Source organism: Neodiprion lecontei, chromosome 7, assembly GCF_021901455.1.
Source record: "Neodiprion lecontei isolate iyNeoLeco1 chromosome 7, iyNeoLeco1.1, whole genome shotgun sequence".
Taxonomy (NCBI): Eukaryota; Metazoa; Arthropoda; class Insecta; order Hymenoptera; family Diprionidae; genus Neodiprion; species Neodiprion lecontei.
Window position 1 is genome coordinate 17,803,367 of NC_060266.1, and position 26,434 is coordinate 17,829,800.

General features: G+C 35.1%; 1 protein-coding gene across 10 annotated transcripts in view; it reads right to left on the bottom strand.

Annotated features, from left to right (window-relative positions):
• LOC107224281 overlaps window positions 1-26,434 on the bottom strand; it is a 305,837-nt gene that overhangs the window by 133,096 nt on the left and 146,307 nt on the right. For 8 of the 10 annotated variants that reach the window (XM_046745083.1, XM_046745077.1, XM_046745079.1 and 5 more), the window contains one exon: window positions 2,750-2,851. The exons of the other annotated variants lie outside the window; for them this stretch is intronic. The gene's annotated coding sequence lies outside the window, so the exon portion shown is untranslated. The remainder of the gene's footprint in view (window positions 1-2,749; window positions 2,852-26,434) is intronic. 10 annotated transcript variants of the gene reach the window in all.

The window sequence follows — 26,434 nt, forward strand, 5'->3', positions numbered from 1 at the left end:
GTACACTCATCGTTACAGTCACTTGAAGAAGCGGTTTGGCCGAAAAGCTTCGCTGTTTTGTGCGAGTTACCATTCCAATTTTGAGTAAAATCAGTTCAGCGAAACCGTCTGGAATCCTTCTGATAAAAAACTTCTTCACTGATCCATGTAATCGAAATAACGGGAACATTCCTGCAAATCTAAATTCCAATAGCATAAAGTTGTGCGCTAAAGTACGACGAATTATCTCGAAGAGCATAGAAGATGTAGGAATTTTATAAAAAATTTCAACGTTCGCCGTTCCGTAACCGGAAGTAGGCGTTGCTTGAAAAGCTTGTTGGTATGTTGTCTCTATGAGAAGTTTGCACTAAGAATATCCTAAGTTAGGGTGAAACGATTGAACTATTCCAATATTTAATTGCTTCACGTTCACCCAAAGGAATTCAAAAATTGAACTCAGCAGACTGTACAAATTTTCGGTAGGTTTTTTCACACCAATAAATGACGAGGTCTCTTCATATCATACTATAAGATACGTGTGGAAAAAGTTTCGTTGAAATCGGTCGATTGTGCGACCTCAGCTTGTCAGTTCGATCCAATATGACCCAAGGTAAAAATTATTGGCTCCATCAGGATAAAAGTTACCGCAAATGGGCTAAGAGCAGAACTGTGTTGTAGCAACGAATGTTTGCTTTCTCAAAATCGGGTAATATCGCCGACATTGGAGGACACTGCAATCTACAACGTGAGGTGGAATGAAACCTTGTCAGGACAATTCTAAAGGTCAAATTGATGCTCCAATTTGTAAGATAGCAAGGAATGGCCTCAAGCATCAAGGAAAAAGGTGCGGGTCAGTTTCGCATGAATTCGTTCCACGAAAAAAAAAAGAGGTTGGGGCTGACGAAAAGCAGCGGTCCTGAAAATTTCCTTCATACGGAATGTCCTGTTTCAAATGGAATGCCAAGTATCTTGGGAAAAATAGGTCTCATAGAAATATGTTTCAGACATAACTTTTTGGGTTTTGAAAGGAACAACAACCTTCTTAATAATTCTAACAAGGCGAGGTCGAGATCACGTTAGATGGATTGTTTGAAAACTTTCAGATTTTTAAGATCACATCATAGCTGGCTTTGAAACAAATCCGACGAAAATGTTTCCTAAGTTAAAGAACTATGAAGTTATGGTTCGTTTGAATTAGAATAGGTTTTAAACCTGGTGTAGTAGTGCGGAAAAGTATTCTTTTCTATACCAAATAATGGGGAATCTTCAGATTTAATAGTTGAATGCATTTACTGGAGTAATCTATGGTAAAAAATTACCAGAATCAAAGTCGAAAATTTCGAGGTTATTGAAAAAAAGACTCTCTTTGATCAATGTTGCAAAATAAGTAAGAAACAAAGATCAGAAAACTGTATTTTAGAAAATTCGTTTGTTTATACAACTGAAGTGGTAAAACTCTGTGTCATAAGTTATATGCCTGAAATAAATTAACATCGAGGATCTTATTTTTTTTAGTCCAAACGGATTCGTAATAGACTATTCTTATATATATATATATATATAATAGAGTATTTATCCTCCTTGAACTAAATGTGAAATGATCGCTGAGTTTTTAAAGCTGATTGCAATATTTTTGAATATGACTTGTTACTTTCTCATTTAACTGTCTAGAGGCAACATTTTTTATTGTTATAACTTTGCATCAGTTAAATTAAAATAAATTAAGTCTGCCTCAAGGTAATCTGCAAATGAGGAATAAAAAGTTCCGTAGATTCATCTTTTAAAATGGTCGTACCAGAAATACAGTTTGCTGAAGTAATAATTTAGCAAAACGTGAACTTTGAAACGGTCTAAGCCTTATTCTAAGAAATAATAAATCCAGTTAAAACGGATACTCGAATGAGGAAAGAAAAACCGAATACAACTTTCCTCTCATAATTATCGTTCGAAAGCTGCAACTGCTTCCTATGTAAAGTTTATCCTCGTAGATGGAAAAATTTTGGATGTGGTGAAGAAAATACTGTTTCAGTTTAATAATAAGAGCTTTCCGCTCTTTCCTTTCGCAATGACGAACATGTGTTTAGATTAGAGTGAACCTTAATAGGGTTGTTTTTGATTTTTTGTGCTCCCAGGGGCTTAAGCGCTTTCAAATTGATAAAAATAAAAAAACAAAAAATTTCCCTGAAAATTCGAGCTCTCTACATCAACTCTAAAAGGTAGTCCGCTTTGTGATCGAAGTAACTTATGGAAATAATATGCGAAAAACTTTTTTTTTCTCGCAATCTATATTCATTTTATTGTAAGAGTAATAATGTTGAAAAAAATCTGTATCCGCGAAGTTTTAGTGGGCATTGGTACTACTATTTTAAAAAACAATACACATGATCGCACAAGACAATCTAGATGAATTGCACTTCCTCTTAATAAAAAAAGTCGGATTTTGAGAGTGTGCCATTCGTCAAGATTGCCTCGTACGATGATGTGTATTTTTTTTTTTTTTTGTCAGACAACAGCAGTAACGCAGTAATACAGATTTTTTGAAACATTATATCGCTCTTACGACAAAATATACACTGAGAAAAATAGTTTTTCCCATATTGTTTCCGTAAGATACTTCGATCAGAAAACGGATTACCTTAGAGTTGATATGGAAAGGTCGAATTTTCATGGGAATTTTTTTTATCAATTTGAAATCGTTCAAGCCCCTGGGAGCACAAAAATTCAAAAACAACCGTATTAAGGACCATCCTAGTGTAGATATAATACGTACCGAACCCTGCAGTCCTCGGCTCTGGTTCTCCTCGTTCTACGTAGACCCGAAAGGAAGGCCCTCCGTATCCATAGAAGATAAGCCCGTTATCAGATGGTCCTTCTGAAAATTACCAAAAAATAACCAGCAGCCTGAGTAAATTATACCTGCAGGTTCACCGGGTGAACACGCCCATAAGCACAGTAGCGACAACGTCAGAGCGACCAACACGACCGCTAAATGCGGGTTGATAAAAGGTGGACGACAAAAAGCGCGAAGGCCCGGCCCGGGGATTACGGGGCGTAAACCGTCGTTTCAGGCAGAAATAACTTCGGCACGTGTGTCTCTCTCTCGTGTACAAAACGTCCGCGTCACTGCCTTTGTGCTCCGGTTGTACCTCGAGCTTCGAGCACGATGGGGGTTTATTGTTAGCGGTATTATTATTATCATCATCCACGATTAAGATCATGTGCATCTTCGTTGTAAAGAAAGGTAGATAACATCCATGCTGTGTGATGGAATTAAATCCGAGTGAATTCCAGTAAAACAATTGAGGATTTAAACAATTTGAGAGAAGGTTTTATAAACTAAATGCTCACAATTATTGGGCGCAAGATGGCGAAAATGACGCGTACGATTCGTATTCAATATGGCGGAGATGACGAATGCGATTTGTATTCAGGATGGTGTAGATGACGAATGCGTTTTGTATTCAAGATGGCGGCAATGACGAATACGATTTGTATTTAAAATGGTGGAGATGATGAATACGTTTTGTATTCAAAATGGTGGAGATGATGAAAGCGTTTTGTGTTCAAGATGGCGGTAATGGCAAATGCGTTTTGTATTCAAGATGGCGGCAATGACAAATGGATTTGTTATTCAAGATGGCGGCAATGACGAATACGTTTTGTATTCAAAATGGTGGAGATGATGAATGCGTTTTGTATTCAAGATGGCGGTAATAGCAAATGCGTTTTGCGTTCAAGATGGCGGCAATGACAAATGGATTTGTTATTCAAGATGGCGGCAATGACGAATACGATTTGTATTTAAAATGGTGGAGATGATGAATACGTTTTGTATTCAAAATGGTGGAGATGATGAAAGCGTTTTGTGTTCAAGATGGCGGTAATGGCAAATGCGTTTTGTATTCAAGATGGCGGCAATGACAAATGGATTTGTTATTCAAGATGGCGGCAATGACGAATACGTTTTGTATTCAAAATGGTGGAGATGATGAATGCGTTTTGTATTCAAGATGGCGGTAATAGCAAATGCGTTTTGCGTTCAAGATGGCGGCAATGACAAATGGATTTGTTATTCAAGATGGCGGCAATGACGAATACGTTTTGTATTCAAAATGGTGGAGATGATGAATGCGTTTTGTATTCAAGATGGCGGTAATGGCAAATGCGTTTTGTATTCAAGATGGCGGCAATGACAAATGGATTTGTTATTCAAGATGGCGGCAACGACGAATACGATTTGTATTCAAAATGGTGGAGATGATGAATGCGTTTTGTATTCAAAATGGCGGTAATGACAAATGCGTTTTGTATTCAAGATGGCGGCAGTAACGAATGCGATTTGTATTAAGGATGGCGGTAATGATGAATGCGTTTTGTATTCAAGATGGCGGCAATGACAAATGGATTTGTTATTCAAGATGGCGGCAATGACGAATACGTTTTGTATTCAAAATGGTGGAGATGATGAATGCGATTTGTATTCAGGATGGTGGAGATGACGAATGCGTTTTGTATTCAAGATGACGACAATGACGAATGGATTTTTTAATCAAGATGGCGGCAATGAGGAATGCGATTTGTTTTCAAGATGGCGGTAATGATGAATGCGATTTGTATTCAAGACGGCGGCAATGACGAATACGATTTGTATTCAAAATGGTGGAGATGATGAATGCGTTTTGTATTCAAGATGGTGGAGATGATGAATGCGTTTTGTATTCAAGGTAGCGGCAATGATGAATGCGATTTGTATTCAAGATGGCGGTGGTGACGAGTACAATTTGTATACATCAATCTATTGATAAAAACTTTCAATTCAATAAACAAAAACTTGCTAAAAACATAAAACTTACACTTTCAATAGTCCCCGATGCTGCGAATCCTATAAATCATGTAAAATTTCCACGATATTTGAGACATTTCTAGATTCATACATTTTTTCGATACAAAAATTAATTTTAAATAACCTTTGAAATTAGAAATGAAAAGGAAAATTGGACGCATCTTTTTTCGACTATTTTAATTGTACTTTTTCGACTAGAAAATATATTTGAATGAAGGAACAGTCGTCGAAACTTTTTTTTCAGACAGTATTGAAAGTGTTGACAAAATCCATCCCTTAAAAATAAACCGAATGAGTGAAACTTTTTTTTATGAATTTTTTAAATGCATTTCCACTGGTACAGACAACCGTTCTAAAAGAGTTTATATTTTCTTGTACTATGAGAAAGTGCTTTTTCTAATTTTATAATAATTTTCTTGGCTTCCGTCCGGGAATTCTCAGCAGCCAAAATTTAACGATACGTCGGAATTAGATAATCGTGACAACAACGACGTAGAATTTGTATTGAATCAAACTTTTTGATATAATTATTTTTTCTCCTTGCGATAACCGTTCGATCGCCAAAATCTGATTTGAAAGAGAAAAATCGTTTGAAACAATTGAAGCATTTTGTTGTTTAACATGTGTGTAAAATTTGTCAGAAATTTATTATATCATTCATCTGTATAGCGAACGTTATTTTCAATACGAATTTGTTTGAACGGTTACATTTATCAAAGGCAGAAAGATACCAAAGGAATATTGAAATGCAGCCGAACCAGTGAATCGCGAAATGAATTATTAATATTACCTTATTTTCAGTACAGAACAACATAATAATAGCAGGCAATATGTAAAGTAACCAAGGCTTGAACAAATTTTCACTAGAACTGCCTCACATATACTATTTATTAATATCGCAACATAAATTCATGTCTCTCTTCGTAACGTGCGTCGAGATCGACGGTCGCCAACCGCGCGAGGTTCATTAAAAAAACAAAATAAATAAACGCGAGTGAGCCGACTCACTAGCTTTATTTTCGAGCTTTCATTCAAGCCCTAAATCAATACGATCGATGCAAGGAGAGCCGAAATATACCGGTTGTAAAATTTCCCAGGATGGAAGATTACGTCTTTACTTTTTACACCGTGAAACCTTCTACAATCAAGTCTTGTGCCACGTGACGTTTATTATCAAAATTTTTCATTTCGTCGAGCCTGATTCAGACACGAGATTCATCTTGGGTTCCGATCGACGAATTCGAATCGAAAGCTCAATTCGGTGTTAATACGAAGATTCCACGAAGAATGTTTGAACAATTGAGGAAACTTGGATAGCTTGAAACTCTGTAAATAAGCTCGATCAAAAGACTTCGTGACGATCCTCTCTGATTCATTCGCTTGGATTCATTCCTCGCGGAGTTGCTACTTGCTTATTTTCTAGTAGTCGAAATCAAACACATAGACAACGTGGAACTTTGAGATATCGCTTGAAATATCGTTCCACCAATGCTGACCATACTTAAACCATCGGTGGAACTTTAATCCGGATCAACAAACTTGCCGAAGTTAGTGAATAGCGAAACCATCCACCAACCATTACAGGCTATAGTTACTCGCCAGCCTTGAATTCGAAAAGAGGACGCGCCGCGTCATGGTTGCTGAAAATGCAAGGTGGCTCGTTCGAGGGTGAAAACTTGGGGTTGCCGCGCGTCCCGCGTTCGGTTCGACCCTGTTGTAATGGCGGTATAAAGATTGAGGGGGTTCGCCATTTGAGTCAGGTGATCCAGATGGCGCTGAACCCTCTGCACACCGTTCGAATCAGCGGAAGAGTGGAGGTTACGGTGTTATGGTTTTTTTTTTTACGGCCAGTCGGATTTCGTATCGTCGGATCTTGCTAAGAAGTTAAGAAAATTTACCAATTCGGATCTGCTGGAAAAATATTGTCAACAACTGACCATAAATTTTTGGGAAAAAAATACCACAACTTTTGCAGGTTTACGAAGACCTAAAACCTAGTTTTCCCTGAGATTTTCTCAGTTCTAGTAAGTTACTGAAACTTAAATCGTTCATATTATTAATTCTATATTCGGTTCAAATTCGATTCTAAATGAAAAAAACAATATAACGTACAGAAAAGTGAATTTAAGCCGATTTGTTTTCTCGACGAAAAAAAGTAAACCTTTTGTAGTAAACATTTCTCAAAAAATTTCAAAGTCGAAATAGCGATAAGGTTTTTAGACGAATACAAGTTTTTTTTTTTTTTTTTTTCGAATTTTAAAGCCAACAATACCTATTTATTACTAATTCATAAAGTTACTTTACAGGGTCATAAGCCACGACGTGTTGTATAAGCGGTGTTGCTACTTTATGACTGTTTATATTTTGGACCCTTTAAAATTTTCAGTGGTAACAGGATGATTTCAATTTTTAAGCCTCTTCCGAAGGTCTGAAATTCCGAGCCGTCTCTGATCGGGGATTTACCGGTGAAAGGATTTTCTTCCAGTTTTTATGAAAACACGATGAACGCAAAGTATAAAATGAGGATGCAATTAAAATCCGCGCCTCTTGAGATTAGGTATTAATATAAGCTGTTGGAATATGTCGTACAAATTTATAGTTTACTGTGTTTTGTCTTTCAAGTGAAATATTGGACCCTCAATTACAAAAAACTGATGTTGTAATTATCTTTTATAGAAAATTGCGACTTTTTATAATGTTTTGTAGAAACTGGTAGTTTTTTTTACGAAATTCCACGGGTTTCAACAAAAAAAAAAATCTGTTTTGTCCGTGTCAGAAAATGTAATTATCTTTTGCAGGAAATTGTAAAATTTCTACATTCCTTTCCCTACGATTTTCAAATAAAATTTCCTAAAAAATTCAGAGAAATATACTTTATTCTAGTTTGGCGTGAAAATTATTTTCACCAGGGAAATCTTGGATTGCAGGACGGAACGCCGTTTGGGTTGTTCGAAAATACTTCAGAGAAACAGACGCGGCGATTACCTATCCGGAAAGGGTGGCCAGTTGTTATCTGTTAAACGAAATAAAAAGAGCAGTAATTAGGTCCACGTGCAGAGGCACGTAAAGTACACACAAGTACGGTCGTTCTTGAGCTTAATTTGAGAACCTTCGTAATTTCCTAACCCTCGTCGAGGGGAGAAAGAATTTTGGGCTCTATAAAAATAAAACGACCGGCAGGATTATTAAGCCTTCCAGCTGAAATCGTTCGGTATCATTTTGGTTGAAAATCGGTTTAGTCGAATATTGCTTTCCTACAGTAGTCGTATTATTTTCACGCGACAATTGACGAGAAATCGCATTAAATGCGAGAGGGATGTTTCATTGCTAGCAAATTAGGTAAGAGCAATTGTTATTTTAGCGGAGTGTTGCAGATTCTTAAAGTGCGAAGCGGTCAGTGGCTTTAAACTCAGTTTCATTTCAAGTTTTGTTTAATAAATAATTTTTTGATTTTTCAGTACTTTGCAACGTTTGTGTAAATTTTTTTTTTTAGTCTTTGTTCAAGACACTTGAGTAACAAGTCGATTGTCCTGTAGAAGGAGAATTAATCGAAAAACTGATCGATACAAAAGACCCATTCAAAATTATACTCGTTACTCGATCGATCGAAAAAACCATAAATTGGAATTTACGCGATTGATCGATTAATCTAACTACCCAATTTCAAAACATTACAGACGGATGTAATCTTTTTTTTTTTTTTCGACAAACATATTTTGCTATTTCCATTTTCCATTTCCAATGATATTCCCCATATTTTTGCTTCGAGAAAAGAGTTTCATTTGTTACAGTTGTTAAAAAATTCCGGTAAAACGGGTGTCGTGAAAATAATCATTTTCATTAAGATAATTTACCGAGATCAAATTTTGGGGTAAATTATAAGAAAATGTATCACCTGTGAACATAATGAAAAATATTATCAGTAGATGCATGTTAGATTATCTTTATTCGTAGCTTGACAAAATTAATTTTTATTTTTTACCGAGAACTATATTTTTCAGTTACGGTAAAAGCGAATGTAATTTAAGACTATAAAAAATGGCCAGAAAAAACTGTCCAATGGTCCGTGATTACCGATCTGAAATCAGATATCGAAAATTCATATATCGGAAATCCAATCAGCGACCCCGAAAACCACAGCATAGAATTTTTTGACCATTTTCGATCAAGTTCGAAATTTTCGTCCGCCATCTCGAATTTTTGAAATCTGATTTCAGATTCGTGATCGGCGACCGTGAATTAATTAAATTCACAGAACACCGTCTTGTTGGAAAAGTTGAAATCGGCACAATAACGTGTGACTCAAATGATCAAGTTATTCGGAGTTGAAGAAGAGGAGAAAAAATCGCAAACCCCGCTCGTTTTTGTACGATATAAATATAGCAAGAGAACAAACTTTTCAATTGTACGATACGTTTCAAGGAGTATATAGTTTACTGGAATGAGGCACGTAGGGATCGCCTCATTTCCCGCAAGTGTAGCCAAGGCGAGCGCTTAAGTATACAAGGAGTGAAAACTCCCTTCTTACACGTTTCACGAACCTACCCAATTTACACCGAAGCGATGTGAAAGTTTAGCCGTTAGAATGCCTCAAAGGGGAGTCGTTCTTATCTGATTAAAATGCATCTCTAGACCCCTTGCTTGCAAGCTCAATACGCTCGACGCTTTCAATAATGCATCGTTAAATTCTCACCCAGCCGCGAGGGCGGGACTTTCGCTTTTCGCGAGCTTAAGTAAGAGTTTAAACTGTCTTTTTATAATTTTTTTTTCACGAGTACTGCCCTTGACACGATTCAAAAACGATGGAATTACGTTTGGTGAATAAATAATACTCCTTTTCGTAGGTATTGATTAGGCTAGATTTTTAACTCGGTGTTTTGATTTTTTTCGAAATTTTTCCAGGTGATACAAACACGTTTTGAAAGTTCAAATTTTCGTGTAACTTTTAAGCTGATTAAAATTTTGCGTGCATTGTCATGGTTGGATTTTATTTCATTTATTTTTTTTTTTTTTTTTTACATACCATGGCAAAATTTTTAAGAATTGTAATATTCGTTCAAATAATTTTAAAAGCATTTCCACAATCGTAACATATGTTCCATCTCTCTTGGTACATTAAAAAATTTGCATTCACAGAAATGATTGTATTTAAACGTTTTGTAAAATTTTCGAAATTACCAAATCTTTTTTACTCTATATAAGAAAAAAAAAAAAAAAAAAAAAACATGATAAAACTATATGGAATGTGAAATTAATTTGTTTTCTACGCCTTATCATGATTATGAGAAAATTTTTATTCAATATTTACTTTTATTTTACATAATTTCACTTTCGATTTGTTCTGAATATTCTTGCTACAGTGTAAAAAATATTTGACCCTTGGTTTGAAGATTTTTGAAACATTCGAACGTAGTTTTTTATGATACAAAAATTTCGAGAGGTTGCAAAATTTGAAATGTAAGGAACAATCATCCGTCATGGCAAAGATGTTAAAACGACTGGAAAGGAAAATGGAATTTAGAGTTTTTAAAACGTGGTACAATGAATAGTTTCGTAAATTAAATAACTCAAAAACGACAAACCGAGGAAAAAAATTGGTTTTGGAAACGCTGTTTCACTGTCAATTCAGAGTAAAAAAAAGTCAATCTTGATTATTTAAACGAAAATTGAAAACGACGTGACAAAATTTTCCAAATGACTGATTCATTAATTTGTTGCGACTGCAGAAGAAACGTTTTACCAGATCTTTATATCTGACATTAAAAAACCTGCCAACTTTGGTATAATTGTATACATGTTGAATTTTTTCCGAGAATCAATTTATTGTCAGTTTTATTGTACCGTAAAGTATGTAAAATTCAAGTTTCCAACCCGAGCTATTCATATTCTTCGATATTAATGGGCTCAGCTTCGTTTCAAATGAAAGTTCGGATTCGTTCGATTATTTTTATCGATAATAATAACATAAACAACGACATGAATAACGATAACGATTGTAACAATATTCGCAGCTTGAATCGGCATCGATTCCGATTGCAAAAAAATTTAACAGCATACAATGCTGAATTAATTTGGCAGAAAAAATAGATCGCGTCAATTAATGGCTACAATTATTTTCCCCGTCAAAGTCAACGTCATCTTATCGTTAGATTTTACTACAAACAAGGCAGCTGGCTACGAAATAATTCGATTGATAAATCAACAATCCCCGAGAATCACACAAGTCCGATTTTCAAATAAACGCGCATCTGCGAAGTGAATTTTTACAAAAAGATAAAAAGAGTACCTCGAAAGTTTGAATCGAGCCAATATTTGCTTTAATACAACCAATCGAGTAAATATTTGAGTAACGGATTGGAATATTTTTAAACCAAATATACGGCAGTAATAATAAGAATTTTCAGAGTCACGGTCTTAAGGATCGTTCATTCTTGCACGGGTACCTGGAAAAAAAATTATGAAAATGAAAACTTGATCCAATTAAATCAAATCACATCTGATTTTCGGGAATTCGATATAATTAGATGTAAGCTTTACATCTATCTAATCTGATCTAACTGTTATTTATACACATTTTAATACTAAAACAGACAAGATCCGAAGAGATATACCTATGTAACTATATTCACCCGGATCTCAGGTTATATTTCAGCATTAGATCTATATTGATTATACAGGGTGGTCCATTTAACTCTGCCGCCGCGAATAACTTGGTTACTATTGATTGTACCGAAAAGTGTCTTCCGGAAAAGTTGTTGCATTTGAAGGGGGAAAATGAGTTTTGGAAGTGAATGTCATCCGAAGGTCATATCATATGAGATTTCGGTGTTTGCGATGGTTTTTTAAACGGGGCTACTTATTTTTTTGCTCACTACAAGAAAGCTGACATCAAAACGCGTCCAACCATGTGCAACAACGTGACCTTCGGATAATTTTCGACTCATTGTGCAAGTATTACTACAGAAATGATATGTAAAGCCAGGGAATCCTTCGTTATGCGTATCGACAAGTGTATTCAGGTTTATGGACAACATTTCGAGCACTTAATAAAATGAATTACGTGGAAAAAGTATTGAATGTGCCGATACAATTCATTCTCCTTGAATTTTCACCTCCGTTACTTAATCATGAATTTTGGAGTCGAGAATCATCCGAAGGTCATGTTGTTGCACATGGTTGGACGCGTTTTGATGTCAGCTTCCTTGTAGTGAGCAAAAAAATAGGTAGCCCTGTTTAAAAAACCATCGCAAACACCGAAATCTCACAAGATATGACCTTCGGATGGCACTCACTTCCAAAACTCATTTCCTACCTTCAAATGCAACAACTTTTCCGGAAGACACTTTTCGGTACAATCAATAGTAACCAAGTTATTCGCGGTGGCTGAGTTAAATGGACCACCCTGTATAATCTAAGTTGATACGAACGTGTCTGTGTAAATATGACTTCATGTTAGTCCATGTGTAACGTTAAATTTAATATTGTATTACGTTATACGTACACCTACAATCGCATCTCGTTACGTCTAAATGGATCTAAAATTTGAAACGATGAGACGTGTTTGAAAGAAACGAGATCAAGATGAATCTGGTTACTTTTTCCCGGTCAGGCTTGTTGAAAAACAAACGTCTCATTAGAATCTGGATCCGGAAATTGTGAAATATGCCGTCTTGCAAATCGCATAACGCTGCTGCGCCGGCGGCTGCGAACTAGATACATTAATTAAACAAGTAGCTGCACTCAAGATTGTCCAAACAAGACAAGCAGCAGTTGATTAATCAGGGATACATGTATGTTCGTACGCGACGATAGTAGTCCTGCAGGATTTCATGACACAGCACCCGAGCTATTCACTTTTGACGAAGCTAGAAACTTCTAATCAAGACACTCGATGGAGAAAAGAAGCGCGAGAGACACGGTGAGACATTGAAATAGAAAACACCTAACGCGTTTCATCCTGGAACATGGTTTGCAATAACGTGTGAATTATAATCGATCGATGGATCGATGTATTCTTGTTTAATCGGTATTGATACGCGTGCACTTATCTCTCTTTAACCCAACCCACTGAACACGTTTATAAAAATTTGATGCCAATTTGACGTCAGAACGACGTCGTGTAATCTTTCATCACATCTTAAAAATGGTCGCAAAGAATGTCACTGTAATGCCAAATTTAAGTAAAACCAAGATCGTGATAACGAATTTTTTCACCGGGATTGCCTTCTATTTTTCCATTCTTACGATCCAATTAAAGCGCGAGTACGTTTGACTCAAATATCTCGTCCACGATTTATCGATTCACCCTGGCCACTGTTCAAGAAAATCTTTTCGACGTACCGTTTATACCTAGAAACAAAAATGCAGAAACACGATCTGAGTATCTGGTAAAAAATGATGACACGACAAAATCACCAGACGAGTTTTTGCTCTCAGGAGATACTGGGTAACGATAATCACTCAACGAAACGTGTGCTTCTATACGTCATAAAAAGAAAACGTGTCTCGCAAGCGGGGGTAGAAATTTTTTTCAATCAACAGAATTGTCCGAACTCGATTAACGCGAAGAACGTGGAATTTGTTCAACGTAAAATCCGTTAGTTTTATCTCTTGACAAAAAAAAAAAAAAAAGAAACTCGTGGGATTTGACTGTATAAATCTCGATTAAAAAAAAAAAAATTCATGTTCACGTGGGCAATAAGCCTCTGGAGGTTAATAGCTATTATGGCTTTAATCTGCAGGATATTTCCCGTTTGTAAATTCTCCTTAATACTAATCTCCACTGCAAACGTGATTTCGTGCAACGATGTATATCCCCTGTGCACGTAAGCCTTTCGAATGGTTCACTTATACGTCTGTATACATACATACATATATATATATACAAATTACATATGAGGTATTCCACTCCAAAACTACCTACGCCTTACCCTCACCATCGACGATTTTTTTTCATTTTCCACTACGGTGTAGAGTGTACGCAAAAAAAAATCTCACAGAGTCGTAAAGTTTTTTGGATCACGGGTTTGATTTTTTACAATTCTCAAAAACATGGAAATCCAATTTTTGTATGAATAGCACCAATCGATGGGCTTCGAATTTTGAGCTCTCGTGAATTCTTTGAAAAAAAAAAAAAAAAAATATTTTCCGACGTAAATGGAAATTGGCAAGCTTTTGGTTTAGAAGCTAGAGACGAAACAAGTAATTGAAAAGTAAGATAAACCGAATTCAAACGTCTGTTAAGAAAATAAAAATCAGTGTTTAATTCGGTTAAAAAACACTGATTTTTATTTTTTGAACAGATGTTTAAATTCGGTTTAATTGACGAGAAACGACAAAAATCGTACATTTATTTTCAAATAGAAATAACGCAAGCGCCAATTGATTGCCTACCTAATTTATTATAAGTTTATTGCTCGTGACGATAAAAAAAATACGATGAAAATAGTTGGAAAGTCTAATCGAGTTTGAAACGTATTCGGAATGTGTTCTGCGATCTTTGAAACTATCCTCCCCGCTTAATGAAAATTGAAAATCATTCTGTCTATAATTCGGTTCTATTTGCGTGAAAATTTTCAATATTATTTCTGCTTTACATGCTCTTGAGTGGTGGGAAACAAAATTCGATTCAACCAAACTTTGTCAACCTAAATTTGCAGTTGTTTTACCCTAAGTGGAAAATAAAATCGAATCGAAACGTATCGAGTTCCTGTTGCGCAGAAATTGGGTTTTATTTACGAGCTCTTGATTTACCTTGATTGCTATTTTCATTTCACAGAGTTGCAATATTTTCTCAACCCGTTCAATCAACTACACAGCCAATTAATGCAACGTACACCGAGTACAAAACTTTTTTGCCACCGCAAACGAATAATTTGAAGTGCGACGCGGGTTTCATTTTTGAAATTCGCGTTTTTCGTAATAAAAAAAAAAAACAAAAAAAAAACCAATGTTGTCTTTATTTTTTCGGATCAAATACACTTTTTCACATAAATCTTCGCCGTTCGTCTCGATGTTCCTAAACCACGTGTATATTTGAAAGGTCGGAAGAGTTTTTTTTTTTTACCGACATAGCTACACATCGATAATGTCGTAAAAATTTGCCAGGCTTGATTTTTACGAATTATTGAAATTGTATACATAATCAAGGTAAAAGTGAGGGTTGTAAATAAAACGAGAACATATTGAGCTAAAAATTCCTTTGAGATGTCAAACCTGGAACGTATAATGAACAAAACTACTTTCTTCCGCGAGTTTAAAAAAAAAATATGCTTGTTCCAGAATTGAGCAAAAAAAAAAAAAAAGCGACCAACGTAGATCCGAGGGTAGTTTATTTATGTATAATTTTTGGTGCGCAAGGGGATGAAATTACGACCTTGAGGTGTTTTTGACGGGCGGTGGAAAGGCAAAGAGGCGAAGAGGCTGAGAGGAAGGGAAACAACGTAACTCTGCCAAGACCGACGATAATTCTGCAAATTATCGCGAAAAGTCGTAAAATGTTTCATTGCTCTACTGACGAGTGTTTCGCGAGTGCCGGAGGACTGCTTTTTCTACTTTTGGCAGTCCTCGCCTTCAGCCTCGGATAAACAAAACGGCCCCTCTTCTCATTGCAAGAAGTAAAGCTGTCGCGAACATTATCTGCTTGTCGGTTATTTCGAGTCAGAGATACGCAGAGGATTTTTATTACGTGCCGTGTATACGCTGTGAATGCGAAATCGTGTGAACATAAAAATAGCTGAACAAACTGAGACTGAAGTCAAACCGCACTTAAGTTTGGGTATTTGGAACGATTTGTCTTCGTATAATGAAATATACCTAATGAAACGTTCGAAACCCGCGAAATTTGAATAAAAACACGTTATTACCACACTGAGAAAAATTTCATTTGTTACAGTAACTGGAAAAATTGAGTGAAACAGGTATCGTTGAAAAAACTGTTCGAATATTGTTGGAATTACGAAAAACGAGGCACGCGTAACCATTTTGAGCTATCGTCGATTCTTTTTTGGTAATTGCAACGCAAAATCAGTTTCTGAGGTTTACTCTACTTTTTTAACTAAGCAAGGCTTTAACGTCAATTTATTTTTGCAAAAGCAATAAATTTTCGCAACGGTTGCAAGAAAATATAGTAACAGTGATACGTAATGAGAAAGAATAGCAACGGATACTAGACTTTCCGGTAACAGTGACAAAACTAATTTTCATTTTTTACCTAAAACTATGTTCTTCGATTGTGGTAAAGAATGAAAATAGTCGAGTACTGAGCGGTAAACGGAACTAAAAATTTCTCCCGGTGCAATCAAGTGACATTTTAAAGCTAGTACATTTTTGCGTCAATTTAGTTAACACTAATATTCAACTGTTTGTAACGGTTATTGTTGATTTCAAGAAATTTTTTATTACGTAAGACACAAGGTGTAAACTACAAAGAAAATTGTTCAAACCTCTGTATTTCCTGGATGAAAAATCAATAAATGTTGTTTCGTTCTAGAAATTTCAAGTGAATTATCCTCCTTTTATGAAAACTGTACACGTATACCTTCTTTTTTGATTAACAAGTAAATAAATCAGAATTGTATAAATAATATAATTAAAATTTTAAATACAAGATGTTTTCGATCATTCATTCATCCATCCATCAATTAGCAAGATTAAAATACGCCTTTTCTATATATAATGCTCAATGCCAAATGATTTTTCTCGGCAATTTTTCTGTGACTAGTCCTTTCACTAAACAATAACAGTTTTTTTTTTTTTTTCATTTTTTTTATTCATTCATTCATTCACGCACGTTGCACGATTACTTTCGTATTTTATTTACGTAGTAGACGCGCCCTCTTTAAACCGTAACATGTTCATCCAATTATTCATGAATTATACAAGCGATTCCGTTGATTAGAGGCTCTCTGAAAATCACGTGAGATGACTTTTTTTCCGTAGATTTTTAGCATTTATAGTTTGTCACAGAAATGATGAATAATACAGGATGTTTATCAGTTATAAATAACAGACCATCTCATTCACCAACGAAATAAAACCAGGTTTAAAAAAAACACTTTTTTTCTTTCCATAAATGTTAACATTTACAGGAAAAATAATCTGTGAAAACCGATCGAAAGTCAATATTTGAAATGGATTACAGCATGAATCGGTATAAATTATTCTATTTTGTTTGTAAAGTTAGGCGACCGTTCGGGTGATACAATTAATATTTTATTTGGCAGTTTGCTGGGTGGGATGATAAAAAAATAAAATAAAAAACGTTGATTACCGCGGAGAGAAATAGTCGGTAGTCACGTTTGAAAATTAATTTTTGGCCGCTCAGCGATTCAATTTAGCGGCAAAAAGTCATTTGAAACTTTACGATCGTACTTCAAACGTCAAACCGCGGTTGGCACGCTGCCTAATTTCTTTTAATTCGTACGGTGCCTGATGTAACTATTATTCCGATTAGTTTTGAAAATCACAACGTATTTAAATATTTCCGGATTTTTCGATAAATAATTAATGATTTATAACAATGTATTTTTAATTGAAGCGACATAAAATAGAAACTTTCTTTCGTTTAATCATTCGGATTCTTTACGCATATAATTTCACATAATTTTGTAATAATTTATCTAAATTTACGAAATCATGTGAAATTATATCAAACTCATATTTTATTCAAAGTTTTGTACGATTCTATAAAATTTCACAGAGTCGGATTAAATTATTCAAATTCATTCGAAACTTACATTAAATTATAGGAAATTACGTAAAATGATACGATTGTAATTTCGTATAAATTTATTCGATCTTATAAAAACATTTTTTTACGGGAATGAAATGTAATTCGTATTTTTTTTTTTTTTTTTTCTAATTAAAACAGTAAAATGCAAGTTTTCAAATGAATTTCTATAATAAAAGACGACACGATTGCTCGGCACATTATTCTCGTCTGAATGACAAATTAAATTTGTAATTTTTAATTAACCGATTACAATTTAGCCCATGAAATTTCTACCAAGTCCCTTTGCCCCAAGTTGGCACTTGAATTAAGTTGAGCTGCAACCGTTGCATAAAAGATGACTCTCGTGAAATGTCAAGTAGAATTTGTTCGGCATTGTATTCCAAGATACGCTCTTCAAACAATCATAATAAATCTAGATTATGAATAAACATTATGTTGATGGGAAGTTTGTACGTCGGTTGTAAACCGAGACGAATTTGTAGCATGCTTCCGTTATTACCTGAAATTGGTTTGCGAATTTGGCAAACTGCCGAATAAATATTCCTCCGAAGTGTGTCGCAAGTCGTGCAGTATTTCCGCGTTCTTAATTAATCTCGCGTTTCGCTTCGACGACATTGAAAATCTTTACACAATTTCTACTCCCTTTTTTTTTCCTTCAATTTTTACCCATAATTACGATTAACCTGTTTCGGGGGGTTGATTTCGAGGATAGAAAAAAAACTTCTCATCACCCACGCAGAGTGAAGATTCCGAAAGCAGTGAAATAAAAACATGCCCCATATGGCATGGCAGAAATTTCAAGAATTCAAAGAATACAGCGAGCGCATTTCCAGCCGAACATTTCTCACCTACTAGATTGGAATTCCATTGCCGCAAACTCCATCTGCATCGGCTTGGGCTACGAATTGAATCCAATATTGAGTCACAATTCGGCCCGGTTTGAAACCGATTTACAGGGGATTCCCATGTAAGAGCAGTAAAAATGATCATTCTATCGTTTTATCGGGGCTGGACTGATAACGAACCGAATATAAAGAAACGAAACGTGATCGAAAGCTGCAAATTTTCACTTCAAGAGAAAAAAAGTAAAATAGAAATTTCAATATCTTAACAACGAACTCCTGTACTCGAAATTACTTCAGTAGCTATTATCGCAACACGATGCTTATTTATTGTTATTGTTGAAATATTCATATTTGTTGGTTCCCGATCTCTCGTTTATACAGACAACAATGATTGTTGAGAATTTTTCTGGCTTCTCTTTTGGCTTAGATTTTACATTGATCTTGCAATACAAAATATAATTGTAAGACAAAATATAATTGTCAGTTTTTTCTACGCAACGGCCTGTTTTCACCGTTACCGCAACGACGTGCGTAATATTTTTCCAGGGCGTAAGTCGGTGTGATAAGGTGAACGGTGAACAGATCCCTTTGAATTTACATACTTTGTGCCCATGCCTGCATTAAACGTAAGCCTAACATTCTGCAGTAACATCTTGTTACGATATTTCTTACTCAATACGCAATAGAAATTCCTTACGAGGCGAAATATATCGCAGAGGGGGGATCATTTTGAACCGAGGGATGGCCATAAAAGGGCAAATCGTCCACGGAGGAAATGATTATTTGATTAAAGTGATATTCGTTTCGTTTAACTAAATGCTATAGTCAAATGAGGCGAACACGATACGCTTACACTTAATTCAACGAAGTACTTTCGTCGGAAGAAATACTTGCGACAACTTAACGTATAATTGAATCAAGCCTTTGAATGAGATCATGCTGGCTATCAATTTTCTGACTAAAAATTCGATTGAACGTACCTCGATCGTTTTATTTAAAAAATTTGAAACTGTTGTATCAAAACAAAATTGAGCTTGTTTGAAATTCACGGTTCCGCTGTGTCGAGATTTCGATGGATCGAAGCAGGAGAAGCAATTTGTTGTTACAAAAATCAACGGCATCGACTGAACATCGGAATCATTCAAGCGCACAAAACTTATTCTTCGAACAAATTTCATTTACAATTTTGTTGACTCAAAACTTGGTGGGTTAATACCCGATATTTAATGGTTCAAATTCGACAACTTGTTGTAGCAAATGTGGGATTACAAATTAAACATACGTCAACAGCGTTTGATCGTTTGCCGTCATTGTCAATTTCGATGATCCGAAACCTTGGTATTATGCTCTTTACGTTTATAATAAATGTGATGACAAACTTCTCTCACGTTGTCTGTATCCGAGTTCCTAGCCGACTACCCGGTTTTATAAATATCTCTGAAGTTACTTCCGTAGCGAGAAAGTTCGCCGCCTAGTGGCCGTTTATAGTACTAGCATACCGATCTTTGCGACGAATATACTCGCTACCTCTTTCAATGCATCTGGTGTTTCTTTTACCTCGTAAACAAATGACTGCAACTGATTCAACCGTGTTACGTCTTTGAAATTTCTGTACACCATTTTGTAGAGAAGGTAAAAATTTGAAAAAAAAAATACGGCTTAAGCGCAAGTAATTTTTTTGCCACCAAAGTAAAGTAAAAAAAAAAAAACAAAAAAACTTGCCCTCTCGAATAAGTCAGAACAATATGCATTCACGGGTCTACTTTAATCTTCCATTGTTCTTTTCTGTATTCCAATCTTTTTCCGTACTACAATCTTTTCCTCTGAACCTCGTCTGTGCTGCTTCTTCCCGGCATCCTTTTTCTCCCCACGTATTCTATACCGAATGTACTTATCTATTTTCTCGCAATCTCCCCGAGCTTCAGGGTCGTTCCGAGCGGAGAATTCCTGCATCGCAGATCACAAGCTGAACGTCAATATACCCGGTTGTAAAACGGGATGAAAGTCATTGCGGAAATGAAACAATATTGAGGTAATCACGACAGGGATTGCACAATGCGCCGACACAACTATCTGACTTATATTTATTCATACTGCAAACCTTGTTACTCTACAGCGGTAATTTATGCGCTGTTTGTGTGAGTGAAAATTGGTTCGGGATCTCGCAATTACACTCTACGGTATTCGCATCATCACGGTTCGGATACCAGCCGTTCCACAATGGTTTTCGCTCGTTTGGAAAAAAAAAAAAAAAAAAAAAAGACACTGCAATTTCACAATTTCGCAACGAAATTTTCCACACTAATGCAATTCCTCGGTTTTTTTTTTTTTTTTTGTGCATAAAATCGTATTATAATTTATACCCTTCAAAAGTGCTTTTTTACTGATCATAAATCACGCAGGCTTCGAGAATCCGCTGAAAATTATGCGAGCCTGTTACTTTTGTTTAACTTCTCGTCGCTTTGAGCTTTACTCGATAACATTTTCTCACGCCGTGTAAAATTACCAATTCGTCGAAAGTTGACTCTTCAATCTTTGAAATTTCACAGTATTCAAAAAGCATATTAACTTTTCGATGTACAATTTCATTTTGAATATCCATAGTCTTGTATACTTTGAATAAATTTTTTTTTTTTTTTTTTTCTTCAAATTCAAATTGGTAATCACCAGGATTATTGTAGCTTCCGGTGTAATATTCAGAGGTCAGATATTGCGAGGAATTTGAAGATTCTGAAGATAAATTATTGATTCACGACAAAAAATACGGACTTCTTTGAATGAGCAGGATAAGGAATGAAAAAAAATTATTCTGATTTTTAATCTGATATTCAGTTGACTCATTTCGTTGAGTCGAAGAGTTTTTTTTTTTCACAGTGAACTTATTCGTGGTTTGAAATTTAACCCCTGACAGGCAATATCCAAACCGTATACACCTCGTGGTAATGAGTGTAAAAAATACCCAGAGGAAATTAATTTCAAATATCTCAGGTTTTAATAAAGCTAGCGAGATGTTTCTTTTTTTAATTTTAATTTTTTTTTTTTTTGTTTTTTCTTCTTTAATTAAAGTTCAAACAATTCCTCATAAAACGGCTGTATTATGAAAGTAATTAACTTGAAATAAACGAATAAAAATGATCGTTGAAGGGGTTCAATCCCCACAGTCTGTTCCAAGGGTAGGTACAAGATTTTTTTGAGAAGGAAATTTTACCTTCATTGCCTGTCAGGGGTGATTAAAAAATGTTCATCTTAGGAACGGCTCAGAACCATTTCGAATCAACACAATTACAAATACACTCCTCAAAAGTATCATCGTATTGCAAATCATTTTTTGCACTCATACCGGATTACAACTGAGATACAAAAAAAATGTAAACTGAGAGCTTTGGTTAAGGAGCTACATGGGTTTGGAAATTTCAAAAAATCGATGTAACATTTTTTTTTTTTTTTTTTATTCTAATAATACGATAAGATTCAAGAATATTTTCCCAATGTTTCATCTCACTAGAATTGACTGGCCGGGAGCGTCGCGGCTATACGGTTCCTTTCCCAAAACTATATTTTTGAAATCCGTGGCCACGATTTCTAAAAAACTACGGCACCAATCTTATTGAAATTTGGTTCAAATTTGACACACTTTTTCCAGATAGGATCGACTAGCGAATGAACGTAAAATTTTTATTTTCTTCGATAAAAATTTATCTTACAAGTCAACAGATGGTGCAAAGTGTACTTTTTATCAAAATCATACTTCTTCACAAAGAGCTCTGCCAAAAAACAAAATTGATAATTTTTTTTTTTTTTTGAAATCCCTTGTTTATTGGCTAGCTAAAAACTCACCTGCCAACAGAAAAAAAACTGCATGTTTTTTATTTTAAATAAAGCTAGCGTGATCACCGCGAAAATACTGAGTCTCCAAAAACCAGTTCCGAACGGCTGGATTTTCGATATTTTTTGACGAAAATATTATGAAAAAGCGTTCTAATATTTTTCTCTCATACGCCCCAAGCTTGGATAATATAATTCTTTGATTACATTTTTTTCAAATTAGAGAATACGTGCGTTTTTTTAACCTTTTGAAACTCGTGCAACCCCTGAAATTATAATTAATGAAATATGCGTTACGTTTCTTATTAAATAAACGCGGTAAATAAACAATGTTTCGTGTTAAATATTACTTTGTTTGGACATTATACCCGCATAATATAAGGGTAAGGGGGGAAAGGGGTAGCGGTCGGGATGGTTGTTGACCTGAATTTAGCATGGGGAATTTATTGTTTTCCAACATTGGATCGATATTTCGGTGGTATGCCGACCACGACCATTCCGCCAATGCTTGGCCGACTAATACTTATTTTCTCTCTCCAGCGAGGACTCGGTACGAAAATCGTTGGAGAGAAATATGGCGATGGAAATTAATTTCATTGCTGCCTTTCCGATTCAAATATAAACGAAGAAGGGTGGGAAGTGGTTCGATTGACCCGCGTGTGCTTCAACTACCCGAATGCCTTCGTGTTTCGCCATTCTTTTAATTTCATGTGTGCCTAGCGACACCCGCATGCCCGCTTGTCTGTCCATCAGTACGCCTCTCCCCCCGACTGTCACCACCAGCGACGCTTCGAAATCTGAACGTGAGGAATTAGAAGCGAATTCAAATTTTATGGGGAAATAAGGGGAGAAAAAACAGCGGTTGATTGAATGACAAGGAACGGAAAACTCGAGCAGTTTCGACAGGGATGATACTTATCGTACTCTTATAATCGGATTTCAGAATTTTTATGGGGAATTTTTATACAAAAATTCTATGGGAATTTTATGGGGTTTTTTTTTTTTTGAAAATCTTATGGGGTTTTGTAAATTTTCTAAGGGGAATAGGTAGTGGAATTTTCGTGGTACTTTGGGGAATTTACGTAGTGCATGTCTTCGGGAATTTTACAAGGTTATGGAATTTTTCATTTCATTTCTGTGCTGTTTCAAACACTTCTGCTTCGGGCATTTTTATGCGGACTTTACGGGATTTGAAAAACTTTCATGGGGTTTGACAAATTTTTGCATGGGATTCTCATGGGGATATATACGGGGCATAGAGGAAAGTTGAGATTTTGAATGTGCTCCGTAATTTCTTATATGAAAGTACTAGTCAGAAAATACAGCCCCTTTTATTGGTAAATTTATTCGACAATCTCTGTCAGATATAATTTAATTTCCTATTTCCGAAACACGTGTCGTCTAAAATCTGAAAAATTCTGACAAATTCAGTAAAAGATATCAAAATTTTTAACCCGTTGTCAATGATGGAGTCTTCATTACTGCGAAAGACGTATAATTTTGAAAAAACTAATTATGAATATTTATAAATTAGGTATCCTTGAGGGCAACGAAAACCCCATTTTTTTATAGGGAATCTTAAATTGTGTTTTTTTTTTTTATTGCAAGGTTTTACTTCAATTTTTTCATAATTGTGGAAATCGACACTTGGGAAATATGAAATTAAGGCATAACTCAGATAAGGGTGGTTGATATAAATATTCAAAAAATTTGAGCAGTATTTTTCTACCAATACTATTATACAAAAAAACCTTGAGTGAATCTGAAATTTAAATTTCTGATGTTGATCGATACCTCGTGGAATGTCCCATACATATAAATCAAAAACCAAATCAATTCAGATGAAATTATGATCGAAAACGCTTAATTGTATTTTTTGGTGTACGTAATTGAATATAATTGTTGCCACGCACGCCGAATCTAAAGCCAAAATTAACAATTCACGTAATGAATGTAGGAAACAAATACAGAAGTAATTTACTGACTTTCTCGCGTGGTTGAAATTGTTCAAGAAATCGTCAGTTAAATCGGAGATGGTTAAGGTTAGAAACCGTTTGAGCTGAGATGGATTACCCCCAGGAAAAAGTTTTTCAATTAAACTTTATATCCACTGCCGTATTTCCATAAAAATTATCTTTTCGATGGTACGGATTCTTTTTTTCCAAGTTCTAAATTATGTACGGGAAATTCCTTCTCATTTTGCTACATTTAATTGGCCGTATAACTCTGAAAGTAACGGAGATCTCGGATAATCTCGTTCCAAAAATATTTTCATCGAAACGTATAAAGTTAATGAAGCGAAAGAAAAAAAAAAAAAATAGCGTTTCCAAGTTTAAAATCACGATTTTTAATGACACATTTTTTGAACCGTTTTTCGGAAAATCCTGCGACCGTTTCACATGTCAAGAAATTTATGTGATAAAATAAATGATTAGCATTACAGTGGTTTGAAAAAATGCGTTCCTGAATCCACGAAAAATTTTAAAATAAATAAATAAATAAGGTTGAATAAGTGAATCGTGATACTGCTGCATAACCGCAAGTTTGGCTTGCATCCACGTTTTGACAATTCCACAATTTGCCCGACGGTTAGTCAAATTCAAAATAATTTTCAACCAAGAGTTGAAAGGTTGTTTGAAAATTCACCCAAAGTCCCACAGAATGCACTCAATGTGAATTCGTGCCTCCCGTTTCAAGAGATATTCATGGTGGGGACGTTTTTGTACCTCTGGTAATTAGAAAACGAGCTGTAATTGGATTGCCACTCTCGGGAATTTGTGAAAAATAATTACTTGTAATTATATTATCGTACCCGTCCGCGTTCACACGGAAAATATCGATGAGCACGTTGCAGAAATTTCTTTAGATAAAAAGAAAATGGAAATGTCGAGATAATTACCCTTGCACAAAAATTAATTTCTATAATTTACTGCGAAAGCCTGTCAAATTTTGATGATATTTTATACACGCTTTACAATTTTGTAGTCTCTCGGGAGAAGGATTAACAATTGTGATTTGCTCTAATCAGATCTGATTGAATCCATTCGGATCCAAATATTTTCTCTGTCCAATCTTATCAAAATCATTTATCGATCCTTTTAGATGCGAATAGATCTAAAACCATACGTCATTCGTAGATCTGTACGGATATGAACATCAGATCAGGTAAAGACTAGAAATCGTTTGTTTTTTTTTTTTTTCATAAGACTCAATTGTTGACACAAGTTAAGTCCAAAATTATTCTACGGTTTATCCGAACGCACCGAAATACTTAATTCGTCTTCTGTAAGCTTTCCTTGCGAGTGAGTTGCGACATCTAGCGGTGTTTCAAGCAGAGTATTTCATAATTTTTCTCAGATATTCATAATCTTACAGAAAACTATTCTTAAAAATTTTTTATTATATTGTAGACAATTGGTGATGATTACAATTTTCCGTAATATTGCGTTTTCTACGAAAATATGGGCAAAAAAAAAAAAATAAATAAATAAATAAAATAACGATTCCTACTAAAAACAACGATATTTCTACGCTGTCCTATTTTCGCGTAAATGATTTTTACCAGAGATGCCACATTTAAATTATTTTATAAGATCGGTATATAAATTTCATGGGTTTTTGAACTTTTACGTAAACGAATCTAGTTCAAATGCATCTATGCTAATATATAATAAATATGCCAGATATCTTTAGTTACATTATAAGATAAATTCAATTGAAAATTTGCGAAAGTACGGACCGTTCACAATTTTCAAAGATGCCTAAAAGGTTGCTTAAAATATAAACAGAGAAAGTGTCGATTATACTAATGGAATTGTTTTACTCGCGTGAGAAACGATCCATAATGTATAAAGATTGGCGAGTATCTGCTTCGCCGGTCTTCCTGTCTCTGTTCCTGCGGAACGTTTCCGTTTTCCTCGGCATTCTCATTTTCACAATACGTACAAATTATTTATTTATTTAATTTGCCTGTTATTTTAAGCGTTATTGAGACGAACGCTGTTCGGGCAAGCTCCGTTTCCCAGCCACAACATACATTCCATTAAATATTCGAATAATCGATTTTCTCAGCATCTTTCAGGGATATATATTCAGGATTTGTGTAGGCGGTAAGGAAATTACGAAGATTGGAAAAATAGTCAGAGATTGCGCACTGTGAGATAAATTGAGCGCAAACAAGGCAAGAGGGGAATGAAAAAATATCAAGAA